Source organism: Lepidothrix coronata, unplaced genomic scaffold, assembly GCF_001604755.1.
Source record: "Lepidothrix coronata isolate B3197 unplaced genomic scaffold, Lepidothrix_coronata-1.0 Scaffold92, whole genome shotgun sequence".
NCBI lineage: Eukaryota > Metazoa > Chordata > Aves > Passeriformes > Pipridae > Lepidothrix > Lepidothrix coronata.
In genome coordinates, this window is record NW_016690272.1 from 1,009,469 (window position 1) to 1,031,074 (window position 21,606).

Genomic DNA, 21,606 nt, shown 5'->3' on the forward strand with positions numbered 1-21,606 from the left:
TCCAAGACCTACAGTCTTTAGACGTAGATAGTTAATCCCAATATCCAAAATAGAAGATATCCAATATGTAGTTTTGGCTCTGGAGGGTGATCAATTATAAACAGAAAAACTGAATTTCTTCTCCCAAGGCAACCAAGACTTGTTGCTTTCTTCAGACGTCACTCATTAACCACCAACATGCATTACAAACTGTTCTTTTCCTTAAAAATGCACTGCAAATCCCTCTCCCAGGGAAGCCCACTGGGAACCTGCCCTACACTCCATCCAGGGAATGGGATTTCCTTGTTCACTATCACAGGAGGACCACGAGCAGCGTCACCCTTGCTATGGTACCTCCTGCACAAACTCACCCTGCCCGTGTTTAATCCTCGGCAACAACCCCCTCGGAGCGTTTGTTTTCCCAAGCTGCTCTTTTACCGAGCTGTAGGTTTACAGAGTGATTTGCCAGTCCCTTTGTTCGCTGACAGCACCCAATTATCCCCTGAACTCCTCCAGAGAGCACTTCATCTCTCACTGAGGCCATTCCTGCCAGCCCTGGTGTCCAGGCTCTCCCTAATCGCTGAGTGCTTGTCTTCCTCCCCTGGTTTCTGCTGCATCTCCATCTTTCCTAACTCAGGGATTTCCATTCCTCTCTACTAATATTCTGTCCCCCAGGGAAGATCTGATTCAGTTGTATGTATTGCTGCCTGGTGCCCTCTGCAAACCTGTACATTTTCCTTCCTACAAATTACAGGCTATGGTAACATAAACCCCGTAACCCTGTGTTAAAATTCAGACTATTTTTATTCTGCACTGCCTTGGAATTGCTCCTGCTTCAGCACCAGGGGAGGAGGGACAAAGAGGCTGATTTTGCAATTAGAGATGCCCAGCTCTGCTCCTCCTCAGCAGAGGATTTCAGCTGCCGCAGGAGCAGGTCAGTGCTGAATATTTTGAAAACCTCCCTGAATATTTTGAAAACCTCAACTCTAACTGGATACAGAATGATTTCCAAACACCTTGAGAAAACAAGAGAGAGTCATCAATATTTTAAGGAAAACAAATAAAAATAAAAATAACTACCTGGGCTAAGATAGGGAAAATTTCATTTATTTGAGGCACCAATGGGTTTTGAAGCTGTCCTTAATAAATAGCTTCATATATAAGTACTAATCCACTTTTTAAAATAGACCTCGAGTGTGTTCAGTGTGTTTTGAACCCTCCCAGCAGACACACCTGTTTCACCCCGGCTGGGATGATGTAAAGCAAGATCTGTATCTTAAATGCGAGGGTGTCCTCTAGTGGTGGCGGGGCTGGATCTTCTCCCTGGGACACGAGCAGTCCCTGAGGAAAGGATCCGGGAGGCTGGTCCCTGGATACTCAATGCCACCCCAAACCACAGGTCAGCAAAGCATCCCTGGGGTCGGGTCTCAGACACACAGAAAATACCACGCCCAAACTCCTGATCAGCATGTAAAAAATGCCCCAGCCTTCCCAAAAATATTTTCCTACAGCAGGTGGCAGGAGGTTGTTCCCCTCATTAATTTTGGTTGGTAATTAAATTATTATTTTTAATATAATTAATTAAGCCTCGGTAGCATGAGTTTGGTTCTGCTCTCAGACGATTTGTCTTGTGCCAGCCCTGCTCAGGGAAGAGCTGTGCCCCTGTTTGTGTCTGCACAGGAATATAAAAGGGCTGTCAGCTGCTATTTTTGTGCTCTGCCATCCTGTGGCTTTGTTGGCGTTTAATCAAAAGGAAGAGATTTCGTTCTATGTGTTGCTACAAAATAGCAAGAGGTGATACACAGTAATCACAGACAGGGCTGAAGGGAGCAAAGGGAAGGAGAAATCCATCTCTGTTCTTCTCCTTGTTCTGCTTTTTCCTTCCAGGGAGAGAGCGAAAGGAAAATTTGACACTGTTTCTTTGGGGCAGCAAAGACCAAAACACTGCTCACAAATCAAGATGCAAATGTGCTTGTCAGTGCTGGTGCTTCACTTTCTCTTACTCAAACTGATAGAAAATACAAAGATGGTTTCGGCAGGCGCAGGAATTAATGGACACACCTCATCCAAGGAAAGCTTGGGAAATGTGGGAACAAGAAACAAGCCTGAATGACGTGTTTGGGTGTCAGCCCCCAGCAAAGGGCCAAGTCCAGTGGTACATGGGATTCCTTTCACTTCTGCCAGTTTGGGGGACACCAAGTTCAGAAGTTACCTGCTGGTTTGGATACTGGAATAGCTTCCAGTGGAAAATCAGACATTAATGACATTAGTGTTTTAACCTGATTTAAATCTTGCACCTCTGCTAAGGAAGCATCTGCTGATGTCAGTAAGTGCAGCTTGTCATTGATCTCAGTTGTGCTGAATAACCTCAGCAGGTCATTCCAGGGGAATGGCTCCCGCCCCACACTCCTGCTCCCAAGGGATCTGCCAGGGCTCTGCCCTCCAGCACTGTCTGATTCCTCCTGCCTTTCCAACGTCTGCAGGTTTCCATCTGTGACAAACCTTGTGGGCACAATGATGGCCCCACACCAGCGTATTTAACTCAGTCTATGGGTTCATCCTTCCCTTCTGATCATTCCCAGGATCAATGGATATGGTGTTAATCCTCAAAGCATATTGTTCTTTCTAGTTTTTTTGGTGCTACACAGATGTCCTTAAAACACAGGGTCCTCAGAAAGAGAAGAAACACAGTTTAAATATCTGTATTCTTCTATTTCAGGGCTTTTCTAGAAAATCTCTCATTGCCAGTCTCTCATGACAACGTGCAGTGAGCAAAATGCAGAACACTTGGAAAATATAACTACTGTAACTTGAGAACGTATTTGATAATAACCATTATAACCAATACAACTATTTCAATGGTAACTCCTTATTGTAGGATTTAGGATGTTTAAAAAAAAATAAAGTTACCTCAGTTATGTGGCTTCTCAGGTAAAGTCATATTGTAAATACTGTTGACAGCCATGTTTTACAGTGCAAGCCAAGAAAATGCTATACATAAACAGAGACATGGAGATTATTTCTTACTGTCACTGGGCAGTGCTACATTAACCTTTCTGCATTCTTTGTACCACCTAAGAACAGGCACAATTCTCCTTTGCCTCATACCAAGTGATCTCACACGGTAGAAATGCTGAATTATGAGCCTCAACAGGCATCAATCACTGTGGAATTCCACAACTCATTAGCTCAAAGGTGGGTAAAATGTTCTGTTAAAAAAAAAAGTGACAAATGGGACGTTATATAATTAATGTCAAAATTGTTAATACCTATCTTGTTATAGCTCAACATCAGTAAGACTGGGAGAACCATCCTCTTAAATAATAATAAAAAAGATGATGTTTATACATAATAATTCTTATTCATTAATTCTAAGTAGTTTGAAACTGTTCCCAGTACCCAGCACAGTGTTGTTGGCAAAGCAGCTTCCAATGCTGTGAAAATGTTCTATTTCTGTAATGCAACTTAATGGGTATTAATTCACTTCTTATTCACTGAAAAGCACTAATCACCACAAAGACTCTTGGTATTTATAGAGGAGCAATTTGTAATTCCATCACAAATGCACTCCAGCACCCAGGATAGCACAGCTAAAGGCTTCCAAAGATTTGGGCCATTACATGCCAACATGTGTCTTCCAGAGCTTTCTGACTAATCTATACATACCTGGTTTAAGGCAAAGCTTAAGGAAATACTATTTTTATTACTAAAAAAGCAAAAGCTCTATTTTTCTGTATAATACCATCCACCAATATAGTTATTTCTCTCTTGTTAAGGGAAACGTTCAACTTCATTAAGGCAATTCTCAGGGAAGATCTGATTTCTGTCAGCCAGTGGCAGGCACAGGCTCAAGGAAAATAGCTGCTCTTTAACAAAAATTAGGGCATTTTGCAAACATTAGGCTGTGGCTTTATGCTTCATTTTGCTCTAGCAATCCCATTTGGTAAAAAAAAAAAAATGCAAGTAGGGATGTATCCAGGCAATAAGTGGAGGCACAAACTGAACCTGGATCAGAACAGAGCAGCATGGAATATTTTCTTGTCTCAAAGCAATTCCTCAAAGGGTTCCTTCCATGTGCCAGTATTTTCTTTTTTTAGGAAGGCTCCTAAAGTTTTCAGCTAAAAACCTACTGAGCTTCAGCCTTAAGCAAGGTCTTCATCAGTCACATACAAAAAATGTCTGTTCCTGACAACCAACCCAATTTGGGTCTCACTTTACTGAAGGAAGAGAATGTCTCTGTAGGAAGAGCAAAATTAACAACTAATCTTCATTAAATCTCTTCACTGAGAAACACAGAGGAAAACTTGCATCTGAACCTATAATTGGCATTGTTAATTTTTCCCCCCCCAAGAAAACCTTTTGGTTTTCATTAACAGCAAAGTTGCCCTCGTTTCCATGCCATATCCTATTTTCAGCTCTCACCTGGGCACCAGCACCCCCCAAAAAAGCAGAAGGAGAATTTTGCACCGTGCCAAGACTGCTCTGAGATGATCCATGTGATGCACAGGCCCCCGGGAAGGGGCTCTGTGAACCATCCCACACAGGAAGACCCAAGGAAGTGTGGGCAATGCTGTCACTATTCCACCATTCACACCCTCCTTGGGGCTGGGCAGAGCTGTCTCCTCTCCCACACTGGGACAGCTGGGTCTGTCAAAGCCTCCCTCACGCCTTTTTTTTCTTTCCCCTTTTCGTAACTAAGCATTTCTTTCAAAACACAGCCACCAGCACCTCCCTTTTTATGTGACAGCTCTGTGATAAATCTGCCACGAAGACATGAAAGATTTTTGCAACTCCCTACCCAGCCTAAGAGGTTTCAACTGTATTTTTCACCTCTAAGGAAGATGCCTGGATGGCATCTGTGTGAGGAAAGGGGGAGACTCAGAGCTGAGAAATCCACTCCACGCCGTAAAAACAAAACAAGCCATCCCCAAAATCTCTGAGGAGCAGAGCACATGTGTGTAAGAGCTGCTAACCCAGCGGTTAGGACACTCTCCTGGGAGGGGGATTGATGTGTCTTTAATAGAAAGCCATGGGTGGATAAAATAAACTTGTCCCTGGAGATGGCACTGAGAAGTCAATGTCTGCTGCCAGATGGCACAGCACACACAGGGCCTGGGGCAGCTTCCCAGCTTCCAGCAGCCATTCACTCCCCAGGGACGCCCAAAATACCAGGGAAGAGCATGAGGGCACAGCAGGGACTTCTGTGCTGGACAGCACTGGACTGATCACCAAACAGCCTCTGCCTTCATCACAAACACTTCCTGCTGCCAGAACAACTGCTCCACGCACCCCAGTGCCCTCAGAAAGACAGGGATCTGAGCCTGGCTTAATTTTTTTCAGGCCAGCACAAGCTGAAGTGTGAGGAGGCTGCTAAATGCAAAGAGCAGGGTGCCATGGTTACCAGTGCCACCGGATCCCTGGCTGAGCCAAGGGCTGCGGGACTGACTGCTGGATAAAGGCAGTCACTCCCCGATGTGGCTGGGTGTCTGTAAAATGTGACACAGCTGCACTTCACAGACACAGGAGGTGCTTGGGGTGTAGATCCTTCAATAAACAACATTTTTTTTCTGCTCAGTGGTCACGCTCCTTTCACACCAACTGCACCAGCTTTGCCCTGGCTGTCAAGACACAGATTGAACTGAGCTGCCTACAAGTGTGACTTGGCTCTCAAATCCTCTCCCACAGTGCTCCAGCCAAATAAAATGTGCCAGAAAGAGTTTAATTTTTCCCTCTCTAATGCAAAAATATATCTTTACCTTGCACGATAGAGCAGAGACCAGACAAAGGACTGGAATTCTGGAAACCTGAGCTGTTTCTGTCTCTGGAATTACAAGCATGGCATGATATCGGTTGTAGTTTATCTGGTCTAACCCTGAGCCAAAAGGAGAGCAGGTTGCTGAGGGCTGGTCCAGCCAAGCTTTGAATGTATCCAAGGATGGAGATTTGGCCCCTGTTTAGGGTTTTCCCAAGCTCACTGGAGCATTTTTCCATGGACTAGGTTTGTAAGAGGGAACAAGCCCAACCCTCTTGCTTTGCCTCTATTTTCACAACATACACACACACACCAGGGAATATCTGAGGCTCCACTTCCTCGGTGTCCACAGGAAAGGTGGGACACAGCACTACCTTGGGGATGAGCAGGAGGTGCATTTGGCAGGTTTGTTTGGTTTGTAGCACAAACAAATTGATACATCACACCCAACCAGCAGCACTCTGTGTGCTCTATCGACTGCACTGGCATTGTAGTGACACGGATTTTACACTCATAAAATACATTACTAAATTGGCCTTAATTCCTTCTTCATGCCAGCACAGCATCACCAATTAAAGGAGCTACATCCATCAAGGGCTGCCTGACAGCACAGTCAAGTGGAACATTTCTACCAGTCTCCAAGACAGCGACAAAGACAGTGTTTAAATACAGGCTTAAAACCCCAAATCTTTCAATGTAATTGGAAGAGTTTTTTCTTCTGAGATTCTGCCTTAGCAAAGTAACTCTTGATGGTGTCAGACTGATCCCAGTGGAGGCCAATCCAAATAGAGCTGATAAGTATCATTTGGCAGGTTTTACAACTAGTACTCTTTCATATCTCACTTCACATCTCGTTATGATCCTTATCCCTTAAAAGCTTTTGATTGATGCTCTGAAAGAAAACCTCTGGAATCCCCATCTTCTCCTGGCTACTTTCAGCCCCTTACTGGCAGATATCCACTGCCAATGACACCCTCTCAGGCTCCAGGTCCTGGTCCCAAATTCCGGAAGCAGCCACTTTTCAATATTTTACACATAATTTCACTGTTCCCTTGGTACCTATAAACACAACCTCTGCTTATTCCTTCCTTGCCCCACAGTCACAGCAAACAGCTTCTGCACCCCCTTGTCCTGGGACTGCTGGATACAGAGAATGGCAGATCTATGGGATGGTTTTTTTGAGAAAACAATTATTTGTCATGTTTTTGACATTTTCTTTTTGTCTCTTCGTCGCTGAACTAAACGTGGTGGTGTAGGAAAGAGGGTAAGTTAAACAGCTTACAAGGAATTACGAGGAAGGTGTGAATTTAGAGTCTGGTATTCTTTTGGTGAGTTGTATCTATTTAATCCCAATTTAATGCCCATGGAGTGGATGTCAGGGAAGCAGAGCAGGGCAAAGCAGGGATTACAGGAGTGCAGGGGGTCTGACTTGCACCATCTCACACAGCACTGCCAAACACGAAACCAGAGGCACTGAGCTCTGAACCAAAATGGTTCATGGCCCATTTGCAATACTCAGGTGAGACAATTATTCCATTCATGCTTTCATGTCCTTTTATAAGCCATTCCCACTGCCTCAAAGAGTCAATTAAGGAGAAGGGATTAAAGGCAGAAAAATAATAAAGGATGAAAAAAGGCAAAACATGAAAGGATAACATGACATAAATACTCTAATTTCACCTCCCAGTAATGACTTTCATTTTTAATCCTTCACTGGCTGAGAAAGGACTATGGGGATTGGAGAAAATGATTATCTACAATTTGTGACTATACTAAACAAACTTAAAAAACCAGCAGTGAGGAACCGCTACCAAAGTGATACTGAATGTTCAAATAAACCCAAGAAAACTCAAAGTCTTACTGTGTACACTTCACTGCCTGGTTCTTCATCTGAATGGAAAAACCTGCAATGAATCCCTGATTTATTTCTCTTTTCCATTCTGTACCTACCAATGGCAGGTACCAGTTGAGTTTTATTGCCAGACATCCCCTCTTGTATAAAAGTGCTCTGACCCACAAGTTCCTCAGGGAGTACAACACTTTCACAAGTTCTTCCCTGTGCTGCTTCCCCCAGTCCCAGCAAAGGTGGCTCAGATGTGCTGCTCAGGATCTGTGCAAACATCCCTCTCACAGCCTCTGAAACACCACCACCACTTGGGATAAATCTTATGGAATATGGGGCTGACCTGAGTATAAACTGTGCAGAGTGCTGTGGGATGGGATGCCCTCCTGAGTTCCTGGTAAATGGTACCAGCCACCAAAACACACCACAATAACAGGCAGGAAGGGCTGGAACACAAGGCATGTGCTCACCCTGCAACCCCAAAATCAGGGCTGAGCTTTCAGGAGGTGTCCTTGGTCACCCCCACAAGGGCTTTCTGAAGCAAACTGTAATGCCAGGAGCTGACAAACGCTCAGCATATCCCTGGTAAGTCAGGAGTGTGCAAGGAAAGGCCCCACGAGGATGTGTCTGTGGAAAAATTCTCTGATGGAGGAGGCAGCCCATCACTGGGATCAGCACTGATCACACTGACTTCGGGTGTCCCAGACAAAGCAAACCCATCTTTTTTAGCAAGAACACTTGAATTTTTAGCAGGCATCTTCTGATTGAAGTGGGCCAAGGACCAATTACCCTGGACACACACCAAGACATGCAAATGGAAAGGTATTTGGAAAAGCACACAACATTTTACTTTCTGAAGGATGAAACAGAACACGTGTGTACACAAATTCATCCACATTTACACCCCTCTTGCTTTATCCCCATGCAGGGAGTGGGAGAGATGTCACTTTATCTCTCACTCAGTATGTGGAGATCATGCCTTTCTCTCAGTACCTTTTATTTCAAACAAATATCCCCTGTGCTAGCACCAGCCTCCTGGAAATCAGCCATTGCAGCCACCACGATTCAGATGTCCTCCTCTCATGATAAGAGCAGGAATATCAGGATTGGAGGTGTCAGGATTCCAGATAATGTCTTGGCAGAACACCAGGAGGGAGGTGTAGGAAACCACACTAAGTCTGGCCATGATGTTAAGAGATTTTAAACAGTGAATTTTCAGTGAGTGCAAGTAAATGTGATTTATCAAAGTACCAATTGTGTCATGTCTTTTCACCTCTGCTTATTTTGGGTGCTTCTAATGCACTCACCCAGCTGGACTGAAGTGCTGGACAATAATGATAGACAGGATTGAGTGTGAAGACCAAGGTTTGCACAACCACCTCCAATGCATCTACAAGCTGCATATTAAAAAAGGTGGCAACATAAGTGATTAAAGGCTCTTATACAGATTGAGAGAGAAAAGGGGAAAAAAAATCAGGGATGCTGTGAGATAGAGAACCTGATTTTCAGCTTTAAATTGAAATCTTTCTGAAAGAAAGACTAATTTTCATCAGGAAGAACCAGGACCCTCATGGAAAATGCAATGGAAGTTTTACACTGTTTAAATTTCTATATAATTTTTCCCATTAAAAAAAATAAATCTATGTTTTGCAACATTTTTGGCTCCTCAGTATACTTTCTTCTGAAGTTTTCACCAGGAAAAGCCCAAACTAATTACTTGATGATCTCAAAGCCTCAAGATCACATTTCCTTGCACATGCACATGAAAAATATTGAATACAGCCTTTAAAAAACCTTTCATTGCTGGGTACTTAGCAAAATTGATTGAAATTCAGAGCTGCTGCCCCGTGGCAAATTTTGATAATTCAGTATCTATTTGCATTCCAAATCAAGAGGAAAAATTGAAATATTCATAGATACTGTAGTACAGAATGCACTTAACCATTTTGCCATAAAGAGAATTGAGTTTTCAAAGTGATTTAAATGCTGTTTTTCCTGCCATGGATATACCTTCTCCTGGAAGTTACAGTGGGGATTTCAGTCCTTATTTTCCCCTCTGAGATATTATATCCATGAGGGTTCCTCCCCCAACAGTTCATATGCTATTTTTATCAAAAGAAACAGCAGCAGTTACTTAAATCCAGAGCTTTTTCTACCAGCATATTGCTACTTTTTGAAATTAAGCTTTTAGGTATTCAATGGAATTTCAAGATGAAAAGAAAAGATTTGCACTCTAAAATAGCCAAGTGACCATTAATCATTAAAGTCAAGATCATCTCAAACCTAGATTTAAATTGTTACATTAGAGAATTGAAGATAAACCTTTCCTCTCTCATCACAACCTTAAACCTCTCTCTTCCTTTAGCTTTTTTTCCCTAGGAAAAAAATCCAGAGTAAACACAATTTTTGACCTAAAGCAAAACAGGAACGAACACAAGTCTGGTGGAACGGGAAAACCCTTTTTTAAATTATTTTTTAAAATATAGTTTTAAGCCAACTGCATTGGGACAAATTGCAAGCTCCAGTAAATCTCCAAGTGCCTTCACAGTCCTGTATTTCCCCCCTGCAGCTCATGCATTGCACACAGATTTGTGTGATTGAAATGCCAACTTTAATAGGCAAAAACTAAAAAAAAAAAAGTATTTAAGGCTTTTTAGGGAGGATTTTTTTTTCCCTAAGGGGCCATCAGAGCTCCAGAGCCTCCAGGTGCACACCCTTAGCCAAGCAGAATTAAATACTGTAATTACTGTAATTAACAGAGCTGGGGGCAGCACTGAGGCAGGTATTTATATACCTGAGCTCGAGGTTCTCCCCCTCAGAAAACAGGAGTTACCTGTGATAACCACACAGTAATGGCAGGTTGTTTTGTATTAACAGCAAGTTATGATTCTCACAGTGGGGCCACTTTGTAAACTATCTGAAAACACGTTATGATTAAAAGTGCATTAACAGATCCAGTAGGAGGGACTGAGGACAAGCCTGGTACAAACAAAATGGAAATCACTCCAAATTGGTTCCCATCATCTCTAGTCTCTCTCGGGAGCCAGAATTCCCTATATTTATCCCATTTGCATCATACCTGTCAGTTGGTGTATAAATAGAGCCGAGTGTACAGCATCTTGTGTCAAACCACATCAGTGAGTCACCAGGGAAGGGGAAGAATCGTTTTTGTCTTGCCTGTACAGACAAGATAGTATTTATTAGCAAGTTCAATGCAAGATTGGGGCACAGAAAACTCCGATTAGAGGAAGAAAGGTCTTTCACCACAAAGCTCAGAGACAGGGGCTCAGAGAAGCCATGGGATCCCCCGAAATTCTGCTGGCCAAGGCCCTGAGCAATGTGACTGACCTGAAAGCTGGCCCTGATTTCAGCACAGAGTTGGAATGGAGGCCTCTAGGAATCTATCACTTAAAGCATTCTGTGATTCCAAGAGACAAAACAGAGAAGCACTTCTGGGAATCCGCAGTGTCTGAGATCTACCTGGAACTGTGCTCAGAGTCTCTTTGCTTTCTTTGAGACCAAGCAGTCTTTTGTTTTCTTGCTGGGAGACAGTTTTTACATTGCTGAGTGATAAAAGTACACAACTATAAATGTCTTTCTGACTTCAGGAAAGTTGGATTGTACAGAGACTGCAGGATATTGCACCAGAAGCCTTGCAGGGGGTTTAGGGAATAGAGGGGTTATGGAAAGAGAAAAATGCATCACACTTGTAGCAACATCATTTAAATCCAATCTTGATGCTTGCACTTGTCTCCACAGTTTTCTATCATAATTCAGGTACTATTTCCCTCCTGCACAACAATAAAACACAACAATCAGCAGCAACATCTGGGCCCTGCTCTTCTCAGTAAGACTTTCACGCAGTTATAAGGTAAAGCACAAGAACTCAAATTGGAAATAAACCAGAAGTTCTGACTTGACACTTGGAACTTCAGTACAGCTGCACAATTTTAGGTCATTTTAACAGCTGCTGTCAGGTTATATTTTACAATAACACCTTGTTCACCCAGAGACATTTTCTTAACCATCATCCCTTGTGTTTTAGAAGGTTTAAACTTATTTTTCCTTTTTTTTTTCCCCTCTCCCTTTGGGAACTAACTCATTTGGAGCAAAGATTTCCCTGTATGCAGTGAGTACCCTCAATCCCTGTTCACAAGTATAATTCTGCCCCAATGCCAACTTTGTTTCCCAGTCCTTGGGAAAGCCATAAAGCAGAAGACACTGCTCAGAAGATGCTTGACCTGACCTGTAACTCAACTGCAAAAGCAGTTGTGAATTCATGGTAGTGCTTCAAGTGCTTCTTGTAGAGGAAATTCTTTCTTTACACATCAGTTTATACCATTTGTACCTCTGGGAACATCAAACCTCTTATTTTCTTTAGCTCAACAAAACATCGATCCACAAATACCTCTGGGATTGTTCCCTCTTCTCATTGTATTAACAATTTTTAATTTATTTTTCCTGGAGAGAGGGAAGGGTTCATGCTCACGGATACACAGTGTGTGGAAAGAAACCTTCTTTTGTGTTGCCTGTTAGCACCTTGAAACTTTTGAGTTACAGTGGCAACAATAAGACAACTCACAGTAATTCAGGAAGCTGGTTAATTAGTATAAATGTATGCAATATTCACTTCCCACATGGCTGAGATTAGTCAAATGTTTCCATCCAGTCTCCTATTTTCCTATTGCTTGTTCTGCCTGATTAACACAAGATGCATTTTCTTTTCTAGCTCGAGGTTACATGTTTTAAACTTTTCCAGAGGGACTTACAAACAATTCACATTGCTTGACTTCACATTCATTGTTTCACTAGAAAGAAAAACAAAAATCCAAATGTTTACTAAGCCTCAGGTTTTTTACTTCCCGTGAAATCAAATAATCACCAACACTGGCTGATCCCGAAATCTCATTTACTTCCATGGGTTTGAAAAAATTATTTAATAAATTTGGGTCAAACACTGTTTTAAGATTAATAAGTGATTTACTGTCAACCTTGTGTAACCAGAATTCTATTTTGTATCTCCACCAGTTTAGCAACTTTGAAACCATCCCCTTGTGCCTTACACCAGCTAATTAGGCTTCTTTACTATCACTACTTAAGAGTAACTATAAAGTGGACAAATGTCCATTTAGCTTGATTTACATAACTTCATAGTAAAACTGCACATCTGACAAGCACATTGGGAAATCACTGCGAGGGGAAGATGTTGGAAAATTACAGAGGTTATTTTCAGTAATTGCTGAGTTCAACCAAACAGTTACAGAAGATTAGGGGCTTCAGGCTGAAAGGCCGGATTTCAGCATGAGGTTTCTGACTTGGTAAATTACTAAATTAAAACTATGGGAAACATAAAAAGCCGCCTGGAGTGCACTTCAAAAACATAATTTGGAGAAATGATTTGTAGCAGGGAAATAAAACCAGAAAGGGACCAAAGGAACAGGAGGAACTCCCTGTGTGCTACCAATGGCTGGGCCATTTCATGGCACAACTGGGCACCTTCACAGCACCAACCCCTACATCAGGAATTAGTTCCATCTAATGCTGCTTATGGATGAAGATTGACAACATCTAGCACTTTATCAGGTAGGTTTGGCATGCCCACATATGCACTGTACAGACATGGGCTCCTAAATACCCACAGATGGAAATTGTGGGAGGAATTGGGCCGCTGTGCTCAGAGCCAAGCAGGAGCGCCCACATGACCACACTTGGACCTCAACCCTGAAGGTGAACTGTGCCCAAAAGGTTGTTTTACTTATTTGGAAATGTGTTACTTATTTGCAAAGGGCTTTTAGTGAAAGGAGGTTAAGCGGTTTATCAGAGCTCGTCTCAATGTAACACATGTGGAGCAGACACTAAATAAAGAGCTGCAGTTGTATGGCTGGAGGGAAAGGGGAGAGAGAAAGGGAAAGAGGGAGGGAGGGAGCAAAGATCTACAGATGAATCACCCCAACCATCCCACCTTTTTTCTTTTTAAGGGAATCTTTGGATGTGGAAAAACAGTTTGACTGTCATTAAATGCCAGCCTGTGCCAATAACTACTACACACAGCAAGTGAGCAACTTTCAGTAATTTCTTAGGACAGTACCTCATACATCTCCCTCACCTGATTTTTTGGTACTTCCTTTTACACCCCACTCCCACAAAATAAAAAAAAATAAATAAATCTAACTATCTTTACAAAAAGAGTAACAAGGTATCCCTGCCTTATTTTACTGACTGATCCTAAACCTCCAGCTACTCATTTTCTGTCCCAGTCCATTATGACACTCCTTGAACAGCACACACAGGTGGGAAGCCACTGTGACACTTAATTCAGGGTGGAATCACACCACTTTAGAACCAACGAGGATGATAAATATGACACTAATTAAAGGAGAGAGGAGGGTGTAAGGGAAAGAGCACACAAAAACTCCACAAAACCCCAATGATTTCTATGAATAAGTACCCAAAATTCAAATTCCACATCTGGCAATTTCAGAAAATCTCCTCTGACTCCCTACAGACTTTCTTTCAGCAGGAAGTTTAATTAAGGTGGGTTGTTTTTGTTTTTTTTTTTTTTTCCCTTTCCAGACAGGAAATTCCCTCTGCATCTGACATAGAGTGATTCTTTCATTTTCAGGAACAGGAACTCAAAGGAATACCTGAAGCATAGCAGAGCTAGGCTTGTGCAAAGTATCGACCACACTTATCTTTCAAAAGGTTTTATTTGCCTTATTTAAAACATGAACAAGAATCCAAGGCTTGCCACCATTTCGCCCCTGCATTGGTAAGACAACTGAAGAAGATAATGGGATACATAAAATACCGCAATAAACCAAAGTTTGCCTCACGGCACTTCAAGTTCCCTTTCTAAATTAGTTCAGGGAAACAGCAATTGGGTCACTCTCATTTTAGATCCCCCAACAGCAAAAAGGCTGATGTCACCAATTTTGGGAAAGAAGCCTAAATTGTTTGTTAATTAACAAAGCCATTTAACTTTCAAAAATGAATCACATCCCAGAAAGTGAATGTCAAGGTTACCTTGAGTCAAGAACACTGTAAAGGGATAAAACAAGGTTTTACCAATATCACTGTGCCACACAGTATTGTGAAAATAAAATACAGAAAACAAATAATCCAGTGCTCTACCCAGAACATGTACAAAAGAAAGAACTTCAATGGGTAAGATTAAAAACAGTAGCGGCAATAATAAATAACTTAAGGGAAGAAAGCACTGACACACAGAGACACACATTAGCTTTTCTATACAATACTTCTAGTTTTGCTGAAGACAAATTTCTCTGAAGTCATTCCATATTTACCAGCGCTTTTCTAAATATGCAAGTCACACCTATGCTGGTTTGGGTTTTGTTTGTTTGTTTTGTTTTGTTTTTTACACAAACCCCCTCAGCAACCCACTAAGTGTGTTCAGGGGGTTAAAAATAAATATTTACATTTTAACTACCATGAAAACAGAAACTAACACATGTTATCAAACACCGATGTCCCAGAACAGCCCGAACTCACCTGAGGCAGCCCAGCCGCCATTGACCGCCCTCACCGGCACGTTCCCAGCGCACCTCTCCTCACAACTCTGAGGGGAAAAATTACAGCCCAGCTGCCAAGGCCCTTGGCAAGTCGTGGAAAAAGCCTCCTGGTCCAAGGACCAGGCTCAATTCCCCAAATATTTGCAGTGCAAACTGCCCTAAGTGCTTTGGGAAGCGGACGGGGGCTGCGGGCGCTGTGAGGGGAGGTGGGTGTGGCACACGCAGGTCCCTCAGCCTCATCTGAGGGGCAAAATGGTCCCCCGACCTGAGGAAAATATCTGAAACAGCAAACACTTAGTGTTTTACACAGGGAAAACACTTCCCAGGGATTTGGCGGCAAAACCTACCTAGTGCATTTGCTTTGGGATGGTGAGATTGTCACTCTCATGGTAGTGGGGACTCAAACCCCCTCACCCCCAAGTCCATCCTTTCCAAAATAAGGCAACATGACTCAGGACGGCAGTTTAGAAAATGGCGGCACCAAAAATTCAGCACCCACAAAATTCATATATACATGGAATTTTAAACAAATAACCTCTGTGTGTGCATGAGGAAAAACCCCAGGCCCCTTAACTACCATACTGACAAGCTCTCTTTGTTCTCTCGGGTTCCCCAAGTCCCATCTTCAGAATTCAGGATCTCATTTTCAGTGTGCATTGTTTATCCCCTCTGATACATCATACATAGAGCTCAGCTGTCTCGTAGTGCAGAAGCAATCCAAGCACAGCAGTTTCAATACAAAAATTCATCAGAAAACAGCCTCTCTGGTCTCAAGCAAAATGGGCCATTTTTTTTCTTCCTTTTATAGCTTTCAGAAATAACCTTATGCAAAAAGTGATTACAGTTGTAATGATAAAAAATGAGGGGAAAATGACAATAAATAATGTAATGCCTTTTCTAAGCACATCAAGGGTTTCGAAGCTTCAACATATGAAGGGTCTTTTTTACCTCAGTGAGCTGGGTAATATAAGGTGTCTAAATGCAGAGAAAAAGAAAATATCATCTGTCACTGCCGTAACAGCAAGAAGATAAAATTGTTTCTATAGGCTGAAAACAGAAGTGCTCCTGAAAGAAATCATCACTGGAGGATTATTTTTGGATGAACAGTATTCATCAAGAGTTTAAGGAGGGAAAAGAAAAAAGTGTGTGTTGAGGAAAAGAAATGTAACGACTGAAATTAAATATTTCATCTGCCTATGGAAATATAATTCCAAATTGAATAAAAAGTTTCCTTTTATTTGGTGGACAGACCCCAAGGTCTCTGCAGAAATCCATAGCAGCAGTTTTTAATCTCTTAGTTCTTTATCTCTTTAGTTCTGTTTCCTATACTTGTCACCAGAACACCTAAATTGCCATGTAAGAGGGGACATCCCCCTTCACCTTCTTCAGTCCATCTCTTTACTGTGTGTTTAGGATGGACTTGGAAAGCCTGGGTACTACACTGGCTTAAGCTCAGAACCTCTTGTGAACCTGCTGGGGATGGCCTGACACATCCCATATGGCACAAACACCCACATTTGGATGGAACAGGATAGTAAATCCTTTTTTAGCAGGTCAGTGAAGCCCTGATTCTACAAACAGAATGTTAAAGAGGCAGTCTCACCACAAACCAAAAGAAGAGCACAAGAAGCCATTTTAGGAAATTTTACACAATTAAACTGCTGTATATTCCTCCCCTTTTTTTTGTTGTGTGGGTGGCACATAAAACAAAGAATGCACTAAGATAGAGCTGTTCTACAAATTGATATCGATTCTTGTTTTTTCTTTTAATGCCACATAAATCAAGGCCTGAAATCCACTTAGGGCCAAAAGACTTCATAACATGAGCTGTAGCAGTTCTTGCCAAGCAATGCAGGCAGACTGGCCTGGATTCTGCCCCTTCTGTGAAGAGCAGCAAAGCTGCTGCTTTGCCCCTTTTGTACCACTGTGGCTGCAGTTTTCTTCCTCTACAGCTCAGGACTGTGATTTTGGGCAATCTGAGAATCAGATCAAAGCATTCAGCAGAGCTGCAAGGTGCCTGTATGAAATCTGAAAGTGTATGAGGAATGGTGTGGAGAATTGCATTCAGCTTTCTGAATGTAATCAAGGGCTCTCTCCTCTGACCAGAGTTCTTTTTTCAGGTTTAAAAACTGACACTGTGTTGCCTGATTAAGCTTCACATTATTAATCTGTTCGCTACAAATTATTATATATATTACAGAGGACAACTATTCAGAAAGCCTTATCTTAAAAGTTACTTTTCTTTAAACTCAGGCTTGATAATTTTCAATGTAAACCCCCAACCTTCCCTTCTAAAACACTGTTGGTCTAAAGAAACCTGATCAACAATAGGTGGTCTCCATTTTTCAGCAGCTGGAAAATCTTTCTTGATTTAAATCCTTTCACTGCAAAAAGGACTAAAGTAGTTTTGCTTTATGTCCCTGAGAATATTCCATCAGGTTGAAGTCAAATAGGAGAGATTTCAGCCCCAACAATGAATGCTCAGTGTGCAAATCATACATTAATCATTAGTGACTTTTAATCAGTTCTGCCTTGACAAAAATGTACCTTCCAGTGCCAGGCACTCAGAGCAGCCTCTTCTCTGCCAGTGCTCCACACTGGGGTGTGGGAAATAGCATCCCATGGTCTCAAAGAGAAGGAGAAACAGTGGATATATGGAATGTCAACGTGATCAAAGGGATCAGCTCAAATACTCATTGTATGGTCTTTCCACTTAAATACTTTTCCTCAGGAGGCAACATGTAACTCTCAGACAGGATTTCATCTCCACTTGCAGGGAGCATTTCTATTTATCTGGCTTGTTACTGCAGATATCATTATAAGACATGCAGTAATACCTTGTCATCATCCTGACAAATCCCAAGGGAATGTAAATGCTTTGCAGACAGAATCCTTTCAGATTAAATCCAAGGCAGGTCACTAAAGGAATCTGGCTGGAGACTCAAGCTCATGCCATCACTTAAACTTGCAGCAGCCACGTGATGACAGGCAGCCAACACCCCATGATAAATGCACAAGACCCTGGACTTGTCCTGACGAGTCCTCTATTTCATGAAAGCTGCCAAAGGAAAGCAAGTCAAAGAGGAAAACAACCAAAAAAACCCCAGGACATCCAACCCTGATCCAACAAAACCCATGTACTTCATAACCAGTTCTGTATAATTTCTATTTTAAACCAGGCTGTGTTTGCAATAACAGCCTGAGTGTAAAACACAAAGGAGGATTGCAAAGATCCAAGATCAGCAACGACTCTCCCAAAATACAAGACTGCATTTTCCTGAAGCAGGCTCTAAGAAAAGCTCTACCACCAGCATCAGTTACTTCCCTCCTGCAACAGGAGGCAGATAGACAAATAAACAGAAATAATAATAGACAGATACTCTCACTGGGTTCCTCCTTCTGCAGGAATTCCTTTTGTCTTTCCTTGCACCTGCTTTTGAGTAGTGAACAGCATCATGACTAAACCAAACTGTTCTGTGTTTCCTCAGCTACAGAAGGTTCAAGGAATTTAAAAATAAACCTCTGTTGTCTCATCGATACAAAGGATTTTCCTTCAGTGAAAAGCAGTTTTACAAGCACCAGCAAAGCACCACATTTCACAGCAGCAGAGATGAAAACTGGCAAGAGCAGGGTTGTACAGCAGCTGCTTAAAGAAGATTGACACGAGAGAGCAGAAAGGCTCTCGGTTGCTAAACCTCCACAGATGGTTTCATTCACGCCAAGACTCCTTTCAGCACAGGATCGCTCAAATCCTTCTCTCCTGATAACCTTTACTGATCAGAGTACCCTGCATTTCCCATCTGCCCTGATCTCACGCACTAGGCTGGGCTTTGAGACGTGTACAAGACAGGCCGCTATTCGTAGGCATTATTTTGCCTGATCTGCCCTTTATTCTGCCTGCTCCCTTCCCACATGGGTTTCCTTATTTTTAACAATCAACCCAAACCCCTTCAAGATTTCTGTCATCCCTCTAAATCTGCAGCACCTGGAATTGCCATCTCGAAGTTGAAACATGACTTCAAGCAAGGAATTGTCATTGATTTTCACTTCATCTCCAGGAGGAGTTCACACATTCTGTGACAATCCTGAGTTTAAGAAGAATTAGTAATATGCTCATAAAACAACTCAAAGAGGAAAGTGAGAAAACCAGCAACATAGTGATTTATTCTTTTTTTTTCTATGCTGCCAATCTTATTTTCTTGGATTTGAGATCTGGGCTGTCCACACCCTTGGCATGGTGGATTTTAGAAAGGGACAAAGATCAGCCCCGCATTTGAACCATCTGGAAAGGGGAGTTCATCCTGGACATGCCACATCTCCAGGCTAGAGGGGCACCAGTAAGTGCTGCTGTCGGCAGGGTTGTATGCAGGGGTGTAAAATCAATTTTCCCATGAGACAAAGGCCAAGATACTGAGCTCTAGAAATGAATCTCATGATACAAAACCATCACCACTTCCAGAGGAGCCTCGATCAGTTAAAGCCTCGAGTATCAGCTCCAAGTGAAGAGATCAGACAGAGGTCCCCAAGCAATTACACGAAACAAAGTCACCCTCCCAGCACTGCTCTAACAAAACCAGGGCTCTAGTTCACATTATTTCATTCTCAGGAGGTACTTCCTAACTAGGTTTCAAAAGGAATTCAACTTTTGCAATTCACAAGCCCAGATGAAGAAATCCAGTGCATAGGTCAAAGACACAATTATCTCCAGCCCACATCAATCTCCTTCCCTCACAGAAAACTTGGATGCTTTTTTCCAAGACCAAGGGAAAAGAATTTAAGCTCCTTCAACTCTTCTACCCCTCCCTGCCACTTCCATTCAACAAAGCTTATTTTATATATATATATGTGTATATATATTTTGCTATCAGTCACACCTACTTCACTGCAAACTCCTTGCACTGGGTTTTCCAAAGGCAAAGGGTATTCCCCTGAATCCCATCAAACTTACTTAACTGAAGTGTGAATATTTTCTCATTGTCTGGGACTCCTAATTCACCTGAAGCTTCAGTTTTCTGCAACTTAATATTGTCACTTACTAAACAAAAGAATCTGTGAAGTAGTAATTTGTATATAGTTTGATGAAAGTTATGGATCCTAAATGGTTGCTTTGAAAAAATATTTGCTAAAACCATTTTGAAAACCCCATTTTTTTTCTAGTTTTCCAATAAGAGGAGAAGCAGCAGGGGAGTCACATCTTGTGTGACTACTCAAGATTGCAGCTCAGTATTCCTTTCATATCAATAGACCAATATTTGCTTGATTTTCTTTGTCACCAAAGTGCCAGAATATTTATTACAACAGTAACAAAAGGAAAACTGCAGGGTCTGAAGAAAAAAACCCAGAGCTATTTGGAAGATCTGCACAATTATTCTGTTGTACTTACACTTTCAAACTATGCCCAGAGTGTTTCTTCCCTTCTAGGAAACTGTTCTACATCAGAAACATTTCCTGCAGTTAACATGAGGTTATGGAATTATTTTATTTTAATACATGACACATTAAAAGATTACCTCAGATATGACTCAGGTAATGTTCAGAGATGTAGGCATGGAACTAATAGAGGTTTTCCAAATGCTTTGGGAAGAGTTCCTACAACTAGTGCTCAAAAATCAGAAATTCCTCCCTGAATTTTTTCCTCTGTCAGCCCGTTCAGTGACATTTCCTACTTTCTGCAGTGGTTTAATATAAAGTTTCCTTTTCAACCACAACTACAAGGAATAAAAAAGGCAAGCTCCTCATCCAACTTTATTACTGAAGTACTGGTAAACCTCCAGTTCTTGGAGAGGGATCCAGAAAATCCAAAGGATACAATTGCTAAGTGTCAAAACCAATTTCTTCCTTTAACAATAATGCAATGGCAGGGCCTTTCTGCAGCCTTTCACACACAGTTCACAGCAAACGCACAGCCAGTGACCATGATACTAATGCAGAAAAATCTACCGAGCAGGTTCAAAGCAAAGGCAACATTTCAGCCAGAAATCAAAACCCTGGGGAGAGACAAGGTGTAAAAACATCATCTTTATGTCCTGTGTCTGACATATGGACCTAAACAGCTACAACTGAGCCCCTGAAGCACTAATGTGCTAAATAATACAGCGAGGAATAAAGGCCTCCCCAAACCACCACTGCATTTGAAGAATGTGTTTAAGAGCTATGGGTAAAGTAGCAAAAAATAGAGGAATATCAAGAAGAGTCTGACTCAGTCCTGAAGCTTGTTTTCAAAGTGACTGTGATATCAACACAGGAAAATCTACCAAGCAGATTCAAAGGAATTGCAACTTTTCATCCAGAAATCAAAACCTTGGGATGAGCTCAAACACCCACAAGGCAAGGCTGAAAACTGATCTACACATACCAGGGGCAAACATCACTCCTGAAGGAAAAGCAACTTGAGACTATCTGCTGTTTCATAAGCACTGGGTGCCAACGTGGTTAAAGAACACAAGGCACGTAAGTGACCCTTTTCTGGGGAAAACACAGGGAAAGTGAACTTGTAGGAGTCC

The 21,606-nt window shown here is 42.0% G+C and overlaps 1 long non-coding RNA gene across 1 annotated transcript in view; it reads right to left on the bottom strand.

Annotated features, from left to right (window-relative positions):
- The window catches only part of LOC108500702, a 77,214-nt gene extending 61,690 nt beyond the window's left edge, over nt 1-15,524 (bottom strand). Inside the window, exon 1 of the long non-coding RNA XR_001875966.1 lies at nt 15,451-15,524. This is a non-coding gene — a long non-coding RNA (uncharacterized LOC108500702). The remainder of the gene's footprint in view (nt 1-15,450) is intronic.
- Nucleotides 15,525-21,606: the final 6,082 nt, after the last annotated feature.